General features: G+C 43.7%; 4 non-coding genes across 4 annotated transcripts; 2 read left to right on the plus strand and 2 right to left on the minus strand.

The window, feature by feature from the left end:
- Positions 1-1,461: 1,461 nt before the first annotated feature.
- TRNAL-UAA (transfer RNA leucine (anticodon UAA)) lies at positions 1,462-1,544 on the plus strand. Its single transcript has one exon. It is a non-coding gene; the product is annotated as a tRNA-Leu (tRNA).
- A 295-nt stretch (positions 1,545-1,839) lies between these two features.
- On the minus strand, positions 1,840-1,922 carry TRNAL-UAA (transfer RNA leucine (anticodon UAA)). Its single transcript has one exon. It is a non-coding gene; the product is annotated as a tRNA-Leu (tRNA).
- A 4,830-nt stretch (positions 1,923-6,752) lies between these two features.
- On the plus strand, positions 6,753-6,835 carry TRNAL-UAA (transfer RNA leucine (anticodon UAA)). Its single transcript has one exon. It is a non-coding gene; the product is annotated as a tRNA-Leu (tRNA).
- A 294-nt stretch (positions 6,836-7,129) lies between these two features.
- On the minus strand, positions 7,130-7,212 carry TRNAL-UAA (transfer RNA leucine (anticodon UAA)). The gene has a single exon. It is a non-coding gene; the product is annotated as a tRNA-Leu (tRNA).
- Positions 7,213-12,003: the final 4,791 nt, after the last annotated feature.

Consider the following 12,003-nt stretch of genomic DNA (forward strand, 5'->3'; position numbering starts at 1 on the left):
TGATCGCTCTGAATGCAACCCTCTCTTATGACCGGCATTTTAAAGGTGCCCAGACCTTTACCGGCGTCTCCGCTGTTGTCTTATTTTTCATGACGTCCTTTGGCATGGCTCGTCCTCCTGAGCTGCGAAGCCCAAAGGAGCTGTCACACCCCAAAAATGCTTCAGCCACCCCAGGGTGTGCTTTCTTAAGCTCACCCCTGACAAAGCTATGCCCATCTTCCTGTAATTGCTGGACTCTATTGAAATTGACCTCACTTGTGTCAAAATTATAAACCACCTGTTGCTCCGAGACAAACACAAAGGGGCAGATTTAAGGAAAGTGGCTCTGCCGGTGCAGCGCCACGTTCCTTGCACCCCTTAACGCCCCTGTACCGCCACCATGTGTGAGCTATACATATAATAATACGGCGCACCATGGCACAGGGTAGGGGCATTAGCGTTATATTTTTTACGCTATTGATGTACTCTGCAAGATTAGCGCCATCATTTTGGGACTAATCCTGCAGAGTACATAGGGGCCCATTATAAATAATGGTATTCCCCCTTTTAACGCCTCCTCTGAGTAGGCGTTAAAAGTGTAAAACAAATGGCGCAAGGAAATCTCTTAGATTGCCTTGCGCCATTTTTTCGGGCTCCCTAATGGGCGAACGCCCACCTTGTATAAATTATGCCTGACCCTTCCCCACCACACCGCTTCCTCTACTGCCAACTCTATGCCTCCCAGCCATTCCCGTGCAGTGGGGCAAACGAAGCGACCCACGCGGAGTCAAGAGTTCGCTCTTGGCTACAACACCAGCCCCAGAGACACCCTTCTCAAAAAGCAACCTGTCAGGTGAGGAACGAGCGTGCCCACTCTCTAACAAGGGAACGCCCCCTTTGCACACATCATGCATATATTATGCATGATGTGGCGCAAAGTGTTAACAAGTTGGCGCAAACCTAGCTTGCGCCACCTTGTAAATATTTTGCTATGGTAGTGGCCTATGATCTTCACATTTGCGGCAAAATAAATTCTGCAAATGTAGCGCTAAGGGCCGCAAGGGCCTTGTAAATCTGTTCCAAAGTGTTTTAGATTGTGTGAAGTGTAGTTTTGAGTCTTGAAAAGGGGTTAGTGTGATATTTCTTAAGATTATCGTCAATTTGCAGACATATTTAATAGGACATGTGACAAAAACGGTGTGAAAAAAGCGCACCTTTTTTCGTCCTACACGCTGATAATCTTAAACATGTTTGATAGGTATGGTTGTATTTTTTTTTTTATTAAGTACATGCACGTTTTATAGAGGAGAGGCATGACATTACCTTGTATTCCTGAAACGTGTTTTGCGTAACCTGATAAAATATATAGATATGAAAATATATATATATATATATATATATATATAGAAAGCTCAATGTCACACAGTGAGCACTCTTGATATCTATAATAAGTGCCATGTTGTTGCCCTTTCCTGCACAGGTACCAGGATGGCCGAGTGGTTAAGGCGTTGGACTTAAGATCCAATGGACATGTGTCCACGTGGGTTCAAGCCCCACTCCTGGTTGAGAGATTTTGTAATTCATTATGCACCAAATGGAAAGCAGGGAAGTCAGGTATCATAAACAAATAAGTCACCTATAATAAACGAAAAAGCATACTGTAATACAACCTGCAACAAAAGGTTACTAAGTTTCAAAGAGAAATGTACAATACAAGGCGTTTACTTTTTTGGGGGTAGAAAAATACACGTTAATCGATATGAAGATTTTATATGTAGCTCTTATTTTAATATTAATCAGGAGCAACTGAAAAGTGCGTGAAATTGAAATGAACAGTGTCACGAGAGAGAAAAAATGATATACCAGGAGTGGGGCTCGAACCCACGCAGACACATGGCCATTGGATCTTAAGTCCAACGCCTTAACCACTCGGCCACCCTGGTCTACATAATGCAGGTGTGCCTGCAATCGTGATATAGTTGTTTTTCAGGAGAAGAATTATCTATACTATCAGCCCTCCCAACAGGAAAAGCAGAATTCAAAACCCCCAAAATATCCCTCAGCTTTTGCATGGAAATAGGATGCCATTGATCCAACCTGGATCCATCCTCCATCGCCCAGCCAGCAACAATTCTCCTACACATTTCTCCTTCCATGGTATCATAATCCCAAAAGAACTTACCAAAAAATGTAATACCTGCCATCTTCCCTGTTATAGCCACCACCGCCAATCCTAGGTCAATATGTGTCATAATGAAGCGGACTCCATCCTCCCTCCTATACCGTGACATGTAAGGTCCCTCATACCTCCTCAATGCACCAGACTCAATAAATTCTGCCTAGGCCTTGCCATATGACCTCAAAGTAGATGGAGCAATGGACTGACAAATCAATTGTAACATCCTTAGATTCCCAGCTCCCAAAGGTCCACCGTCAAAGCCGTTTTAAGCAAATCTGCTCCCGGCACCAGTACACCGAATCTCTGCCACTGTGAACGAGATAGCCCATCAGTGATATCATTATTCACACCTGGAACATACTGACCCTTAAACAAAATATTGAATTTCAGACAATGAAGCAAAAATAAACGCAACAACTTCAAAACTTTTTCATCTCGAGCCTTCTGTGAATTGACTAAATTAACAACTGTTTGGCTATCCACATTAAAAACCACTCGCCTGTTTGCTAAAAGGTTACCACACAACACTAAAGCAACCATCAAATGGAAAAAAACTCCAGAAACGAAATGCTATGGTGTGCCTCTCTCCAAGAATCCGGCCATGACTCAGCAGTCCAATCACCATCTCAGAAAACCAAACCATGGGCTCCCGAATCATCAGAAAAAATTTGAACTTGCCATAACCATTCATCCTCAACCGTCAACATGTTAACACCATTATTACTTTGCTGGAAAGAAACCAACATTCTGAAGTCAGCATTGATGACCTCTTTAAGCCGAATTCTGGGATGAGGTAAAACAGCACCTTTGACTGAAAAACCAAGGCACCTACAAAGAGCTCTACCAACTCTCACCACACGGCACGCAAACTTCAAAGAACCCAATAAGGCTTGCACCTGCTGTAACTCCAGCTTATCCGTGGAAACAGCCTCCTCCAACAGAGAAATCAACTTTTGAACTTATCCACCGGAAACCGTACCTCAGATTTCTCTGAGTTCAATATAGCAGGGCCTTCAGTCTTATCCGGAGCCAAAGGTACTTCCATCTCCTCCATACACTTCTGAAATTCAATTAACCCTTTTTTACATTCATTGGACCACTGCAAGCCCATCAGAAAAGAGTCACCTAGGTAGTTCGTGACATGCCCGAGCCCAGTCTTCTGCTGGAAAAACCACTGCAAAAAACAACTACAAGTTTCAAACAGGGAACAAGAAACAGAACAGCCCATTGGCAACATTATATCCACAAATATAGAATCCTCAGATTAAAGACCCAACAATGAAAAATCCTCAGGATGTACCGGCAATAGTCAAAAGACAGATTGAATGTCTAACTTTGCCATTTGTGCCTTCCTTCCACAAGCCCTTACCAACTTAATTGCCTCTTCCACTGATGTGCAATGCACTATGGAGTCTTCATGTGCAATTAAATCATTAACTGACTCCCCTGCAGCCCACGATAGATGATGAATCAATCTAAACTCACCTTGTTGTGTTTTAGGCACAACACCCAGTGGTGAAATTGTTAAGTTATGAATCGGCCAGGTATCCCATGGACCCACCATTCTGCCAGCCTCCAATTCCGTCCTCAATTTCTTTCTCACCACTTCCGGATTCTCAACTGCAGATTTCAAATTTTTTCTCTGTCTTCTATGACCTTGATAACATAGCTTGAAACCCTCAAGAAAACTCTAGTACAGTAACTTGGCCTCCTCACGCCTCGGATAAAACTGCAACCAATAAAACAAAATATCAAATTTATTAGGAGAAGGGCCCTTTTCCCACCATCTGCTGTATCCGACCCCTTCCCCTATCACCACCTCTACCTGCATTAGCCTTCCATCCACATTGCATCCCTCCAAAACATTGCACCAATGGATGTTTGCCCCTGCAATTGGAGCAATTGTGCATGAACTTGCACTGGAGTCGTGTGCATGACCCTCTGTTGAAGGACCAACAAGATCCATTCTGTGGGAACTGAGCTCTCGTGAAACTACCCACCCTAGATTGGTTGGGATGCCCCTGACAGGGCTTGTAAGGAACCAGAAGACCACTAGCTGTGTGTAACGCTGAGGCATTCTTGGAAGTACACAACCCTTGCATCCAAAGCTCATTATAAATATCTCACCATTCTTTATCTGGAAATAATGCCATCTGGGCTCTAAGTTCTTCATTATATCTAAAACATCCAAAACCACCATAGTCTATTTGAGCCCACCTAAAAACGTCCATGTATTTTAATAGAGAAATACAACGCTCCGGATGCCTCTCACAATAAACGCTAGCAATGATTAAGAATACTGACATCCAATTCTCAAGGGTAGTGGGAACTTTCGGCCTCCTAGCTAATTCCCATTCCTCCTCCTTTGACCCTTCCTTAGCCCACACTTCTCTATGTAATAATTTAAAAACATCAACAAACTCACCTTTACAAATGTTTTCCTTCATGGCTTGGGTGAGATGCGCCCCCAAAGGCAAGAACAACCCCATATATGGCAACTTTTTACTTTTTACACTACCCTCACCTGAGTTTCCTTTTTCCTTACCTGGCTCTGCCTTAGAAGCCTCCTCACCACTTGCCTCTGACTTACAATCATTGACTCCGACTTCTTTGTTCACAGCCCTCCCAAATGGACATTGTCTGCATCTTTAACTGCTTCATTATTTGCATCATCTTTCCCACTCAATCTACCCAAACTTCCTTATGCTAACGCAAAAGGGTATTACCCACTGTTACAGACACCAAACACACTACCTTCATGCTTAACTCGTCACACCCCATAGCCACAGCAGCCTGTGTCTCACCTTTTTTGAATGAAACCACTTGCAGGTACCTGATTATTCATCTTGACTTTCCGATTACGCTGCACCATCAAAGGGGGCAAATCCTGAAACACACCAAAACTCTTTCCTCTGTTAGAACAGCTCACCTAATTTCTTTGCTGCATCTCCTTCCCCGAAGTCTCATCCCCACCCTCACAATTCTCCCCATCCTTAGTCTCCTGGTCGTCATCGTAATCCATCAATTCATCATGCAAAATGGGCCCCGAAGCCAACGAGACAGCACCTTGGCTGATAGCTGGGATCTTGAAGCCGTGATTGTACCATAAATCAAATGATTCACCAGGCCACTCCCTTGTAATCGGGTTGATCGCTCTGGATGCAACCCTCTCTTATGACCGGCATTTTAAAGGTGCCCAGACCTTTACCGGCGTCTCCGCTGTTGTCTTATTTTTCATGACGTCCTTTGGCATGGCTCGTCCTCCTGAGCTGCGAAGCCCAAAGGAGCTGTCACACCCCAAAAATGCTTCAGCCACCCCAGGGTGTGCTTTCTTAAGCTCACCCCTGACAAAGCTATGCCCATCTTCCTGTAATTGCTGGACTCTATTGAAATTGACCTCACTTGTGTCAAAATTATAAACCACCTGTTGCTCCGAGACAAACACAAAGGGGCAGATTTAAGGAAAGTGGCTCTGCCGGTGCAGCGCCACGTTCCTTGCACCCCTTAACGCCCCTGTACCGCCACCATGTGTGAGCTATATATATAATAATACGGCGCACCATGGCACAGGGTAGGGGTATTAGCGTTATATTTTTTACGCTATTGATGTACTCTGCAAGATTAGCGCCATCATTTTGGGACTAATCCTGCAGAGTACAGAGGGGCCCATTATAAATAATGGTATTCCCCCTTTTAACGCCTCCTCTGAGTAGGCGTTAAAAGTGTAAAACAAATGGCGCAAGGAAATCTCTTAGATTGCCTTGCGCCATTTTTTCGGGCTCCCTAATGGGCGAACGCCCACCTTGTATAAATTATGCCTGACCCTTCCCCACCACACCGCTTCCTCTACTGCCAACTCTATGCCTCCCAGCCATTCCCGTGCAGTGCGGCAAACGAAGCGACCCACGCGGAGTCAAGAGTTCGCTCTTGGCTACAACACCAGCCCCAGAGACACCCTTCTCAAAAAGCAACCTGTCAGGTGAGGAACGAGTGTGCCCACTCTCTAACAAGGGAACGCCCCCTTTGCACACATCATGCATATATTATGCATGATGTGGCGCAAAGTGTTAACAAGTTGGCGCAAACCTAGCTTGCGCCACCTTGTAAATATTTTGCTATGGTAGTGGCCTATGATCTTCACATTTGCGGCAAAATAAATTCTGCAAATGTAGCGCTAAGGGCCGCAAGGGCCTTGTAAATCTGTCCCAAAGTGTTTTAGATTGTGTGAAGTGTAGTTTTGAGTCTTGAAAAGGGGTTAGTGTGATATTTCTTAAGATTATCGTCAATTTGCAGACATATTTAATAGGACATGTGACAAAAATGGTGTGAAAAAAGCGCACCTTTTTTCGTCCTACACGCTGATAATCTTAAACATGTTTGATAGGTATGGTTGTATTTTTTTTTTTATTAAGTACATGCACGTTTTATAGAGGAGAGGCATGACATTACCTTATATTCCTGAAATGTGTTTTGCGTAACCTGATAAAATATATAGATATGAAAATATATATATATATAGAAAGCTCAATGTCACACAGTGAGCACTCTTGATATCTATAATAAGTGCCATGTTGTTGCTCTTTCCTGCACAGGTACCAGGATGGCCGAGTGGTTAAGGCGTTGGACTTAATATCCAATGGACATGTGTCCACGTGGGTTCAAGCCCCACTCCTGATAGAGAGATTTTGTAATTCATTATGCACCAAATGGAAAGCATTAAGTCAGGTATCATAAACAAATAAGTCACCTATAATAAACGAAAAAGCATACTGTAATACAACCTGCAACAAAAGGTTACTAAGTTTCAAAGAGAAATGTACAATACAAGGCGTTTACTTTTTTGGGGGTAGAAAAATACACGTTAATCGATATGAAGATTTTATATGTAGCTCTTATTTTAATATTAATCAGGAGCAACTGAAAAGTGCGTGAAATTGAAATGAACAGTGTCACGGGAGAGAAAAAATGATATACCAGGAGTGGGGCTCGAACCCACGCAGACACATGTCCATTGGATCTTAAGTCCAACACCTTAACCACTCGGCCACCCTGGTCTACATAGTGCAGGTGTGCCTGCAATCATGATATAGTTGTTTTTCAGGAGAAGAATCATCTATACTATCAGCCCTCCCAACAGGAAAAGCAGAATTCAAAACCCCCAAAATATCCCTCAGCTTTTGCATGGAAATAGGATGCCATTGATCCAACCTGGATCCATCCTCCATCGCCCAGCCAGCAACAATTCTCCTACACATTTCTCCTTCCATGGTATCATAATCCCAAAAGTACTTACCGAAAAATGTAATACCTGCCATCTTCCCTGTTATAGCCACCACCGCCAATCCTAGGTCAATATGTGTCATAATGAAGCAGACTCCATCCTCCCTCCTATACCGTGACATGTAAGGTCCCTCATACCTCCTTAATGCACCAGACTCAATAAATTCTGCCTAGGCCTTGCCATATGACCTCAAAGTAGATGGAGCAATGGACTGACGAATCAATTGTAACATCCTTAGATTCCCAGCTCCCAAAGGTCCACCGTCAAAGCCGTTTTAAGCAAATCTGCTCCCGGCACCAGTACACCGAATCTCTGCCACTGTGAACGAGATAGCCCATCAGTGATATCATTATTCACACCTGGAACATACTGACCCTTAAACAAAATATTGAATTTCAGACAATGAAGCAAAAATAAACGCAACAACTTCAAAACTTTTTCATCTCGAGCCTTCTGTGAATTGACTAAATTAACAACTGTTTGGCTATCCACATTAAAAACCACTCGCCTGTTTGCTAAAAGGTTACCACACAACACTAAAGCAACCATCAAATGGAAAAAAACTCCAGAAACGAAATGCTATGGTGTGCCTCTCTCCAAGAATCCGGCCATGACTCAGCAGTCCAATCACCATCTCAGAAAACCAAACCATGGGCTCCCGAATCATCAGAAAAAATTTGAACTTGCCATAACCATTCATCCTCAACTGTCAACATGTTAACACCATTATTACTTTGCTGGAAAGAAACCAACATTCTGAAGTCAGCATTGATGACCTCTTTAAGCCGAATTCTGGGATGAGGTAAAACAGCACCTTTGACTGAAAAACCAAGGCACCTACAAAGAGCTCTACCAACTCTCACCACACGGCACGCAAACTTCAAAGAACCCAATAAGGCTTGCACCTGCTGTAACTCCAGCTTATCCGTGGAAACAGCCTCCTCCAACAGAGAAATCAACTTTTGAACTTATCCACCGGAAACCGTACCTCAGATTTCTCTGAGTTCAATATAGCAGGGCCTTCAGTCTTATCCGGAGCCAAAGGTACTTCCATCTCCTCCATACACTTCTGAAATTCAATTAACCCTTTTTTACATTCATTGGACCACTGCAAGCCCATCAGAAAAGAGTCACCTAGGTAGTTCGTGTCATGCCCGAGCCCAGTCTTCTGTTGGAAAAACCACTGCAAAAAACAACTACAAGTTTCAAACAGGGAACAAGAAACAGAACAGCCCATTGGCAACATTATATCCACAAATATAGAATCCTCAGATTAAAGACCCAACAATGAAAAATCCTCAGGATGTACCGGCAATAGTCAAAAGACAGATTGAATGTCTAACTTTGCCATTTGTGCCTTCCTTCCACAAGCCCTTACCAACTTAATTGCCTCTTCCACTGATGTGCAATGCACTATGGAGTCTTCATGTGCAATTAAATCATTAACTGACTCCCCTGCAGCCCACGATAGATGATGAATCAATCTAAACTCACCTTGTTGTGTTTTAGGCACAACACCCAGTGGTGAAATTGTTAAGTTATGAATCGGCCAGGTATCCCATGGACCCACCATTCTGCCAGCCTCCAATTCCGTCCTCAATTTCTTTCTCACCACTTCCGGATTCTCAACTGCAGATTTCAAATTTTTTCTCTGTCTTCTATGACCTTGATAACATAGCTTGAAACCCTCAAGAAAACTCTAGTACAGTAACTTGGCCTCCTCACGCCTCGGATAAAACTGCAACCAATAAAACAAAATATCAAATTTATTAGGAGAAGGGCCCTTTTCCCACCATCTGCTGTATCCGACCCCTTCCCCTATCACCACCTCTACCTGCATTAGCCTTCCATCCCCATTGCATCCCTCCAAAACATTGCACCAATGGATGTTTGCCCCTGCAATTGGAGCAATTGTGCATGAACTTGCACTGGAGTCGTGTGCATGACCCTCTGTTGAAGGACCAACAAGATCCATTCTGTGGGAACTGAGCTCTCGTGAAACTACCCACCCTAGATTGGTTGGGATGCCCCTGACAGGGCTTGTAAGGAACCAGAAGACTACTAGCTGTGTGTAACGCTGAGGCATTCTTGGAAGTACACAACCCTTGCATCCAAATCTCATTATAAATATCTCACCATTCTTTATCTGGAAATAATGCCATCTGGGCTCTAAGTTCTTCATTATATCTAAAACATCCAAAACCACCATAGTCTATTTGAGCCCACCTAAACACGTCCATGTATTTTAATAGAGAAATACAACGCTCCGGATGCCTCTCACAATAAACGCTAGCAATGATTAAGAATACTGACATCCAATTCTCAAGGGTAGTGGGAACTTTCGGCCTCCTAGCTAATTCCCATTCCTCCTCCTTTGACCCTTCCTTAGCCCACACTTCTCTATGTAATAATTTAAAAACATCAACAAACTCACCTTTACAAATGTTTTCCTTCATGGCTTGGGTGAGATGCGCCCCCAAAGGCAAGAACAACCCCATATATGGCAACTTTTTACTTTTTACACTACCCTCACCTGAGTTTCCTTTTTCCTTACCTGGCTCTGCCTTAGAAGCCTCCTCACCACTTGCCTCTGACTTACCATCATTGACTCCGACTTTTTTGTTCACAGCCTTCCCAAATGGACATTGTCTGCATCTTTAACTGCTTCATTATTTGCATCATCTTTCCCACTCAATCTACCCAAACTTCCTTATGCTAACGCAAAAGGGTATTACCCACTGTTACAGACACCAAACACACTACCTTCATGCTTAACTCTTCACACCCCATAGCCACAGCAGCCTGTGTCTCACCTTTTTTGAATGAAACCACTTGCAGGTACCTGATTATTCATCTTGACTTTCCGATTACGCTGCACCATCAAAGGGGGCAAATCCTGAAACACACCAAAACTCTTTCCTCTGTTAGAACAGCTCACCTAATTTCTTTGCTGCATCTCCTTCCCCGAAGTCTCATTCCCACCCTCACAATTCTCCCCATCCTTAGTCTCCTGGTCGTCATCGTAATCCATCAATTCATCATGCAAAATGAGCCCCGAAGCCAACGAGACAGCACCTTGGCTGATAGCTGGGATCTTGAAGCCGTGATTGTACCATAAATCAAATGATTCACCAGGCCACTCCCTTGTAATCGGGTTGATCGCTCTGGATGCAACCCTCTCTTATGACTGGCATTTTAAAGGTGCCCAGACCTTTACCGGCGTCTCCGCTGTTGTCTTATTTTTCATGACGTCCTTTGGCATGGCTCGTCCTCCTGAGCTGCGAAGCCCAAAGGAGCTGTCACACCCCAAAAATGCTTCAGCCACCCCAGGGTGTGCTTTCTTAAGCTCACCCCTGACAAAGCTATGCCCATCTTCCTGTAATTGCTGGACTCTATTGAAATTGACCTCACTTGTGTCAAAATTATAAACCACCTGTTGCTCCGAGACAAACACAAAGGGGCAGATTTAAGGAAAGTGGCTCTGCCGGTGCAGCGCCACGTTCCTTGCACCCCTTAACGCCCCTGTACCGCCACCATGTGTGAGCTATATATATAATAATACGGCGCACCATGGCACAGGGTAGGGGCATTAGCGTTATATTTTTTACGCTATTGATGTACTCTGCAAGATTAGCGCCATCATTTTGGGACTAATCCTGCAGAGTACATAGGGGCCCATTATAAATAATGGTATTCCCCCTTTTAACGCCTCCTCTGAGTAGGCGTTAAAAGTGTAAAACAAATGGCGCAAGGAAATCTCTTAGATTGCCTTGCGCCATTTTTTCGGGCTCCCTAATGGGCGAACGCCCACCTTGTATAAATTATGCCTGACCCTTCCCCACCACACCGCTTCCTCTACTGCCAACTCTATGCCTCCCAGCCATTCCCGTGCAGTGCGGCAAACGAAGCGACCCACGCGGAGTCAAGAGTTCGCTCTTGGCTACAACACCAGCCCCAGAGACACCCTTCTCAAAAAGCAACCTGTCAGGTGAGGAACGAGTGTGCCCACTCTCTAACAAGGGAACGCCCCCTTTGCACACATCATGCATATATTATGCATGATGTGGCGCAAAGTGTTAACAAGTTGGCGCAAACCTAGCTTGCGCCACCTTGTAAATATTTTGCTATGGTAGTGGCCTATGATCTTCACATTTGCGGCAAAATAAATTCTGCAAATGTAGCGCTAAGGGCCGCAAGGGCCTTGTAAATCTGTCCCAAAGTGTTTTAGATTGTGTGAAGTGTAGTTTTGAGTCTTGAAAAGGGGTTAGTGTGATATTTCTTAAGATTATCGTCAATTTGCAGACATATTTAATAGGACATGTGACAAAAATGGTGTGAAAAAAGCGCACCTTTTTTCGTCCTACACGCTGATAATCTTAAACATGTTTGATAGGTATGGTTGTATTTTTTTTTTTATTAAGTACATGCACGTTTTATAGAGGAGAGGCATGACATTACCTTGTATTCCTGAAATGTGTTTTGCGTAACCTGATAAAATATATAGATATGAATATATATATAGAAAGCTCAATGTCACACAGTGAGCACTCTTGATATCTATAAT

This window comes from Pleurodeles waltl, chromosome 5 (assembly GCF_031143425.1).
Source record: "Pleurodeles waltl isolate 20211129_DDA chromosome 5, aPleWal1.hap1.20221129, whole genome shotgun sequence".
NCBI classification, from domain to species: Eukaryota; Metazoa; Chordata; class Amphibia; order Caudata; family Salamandridae; genus Pleurodeles; species Pleurodeles waltl.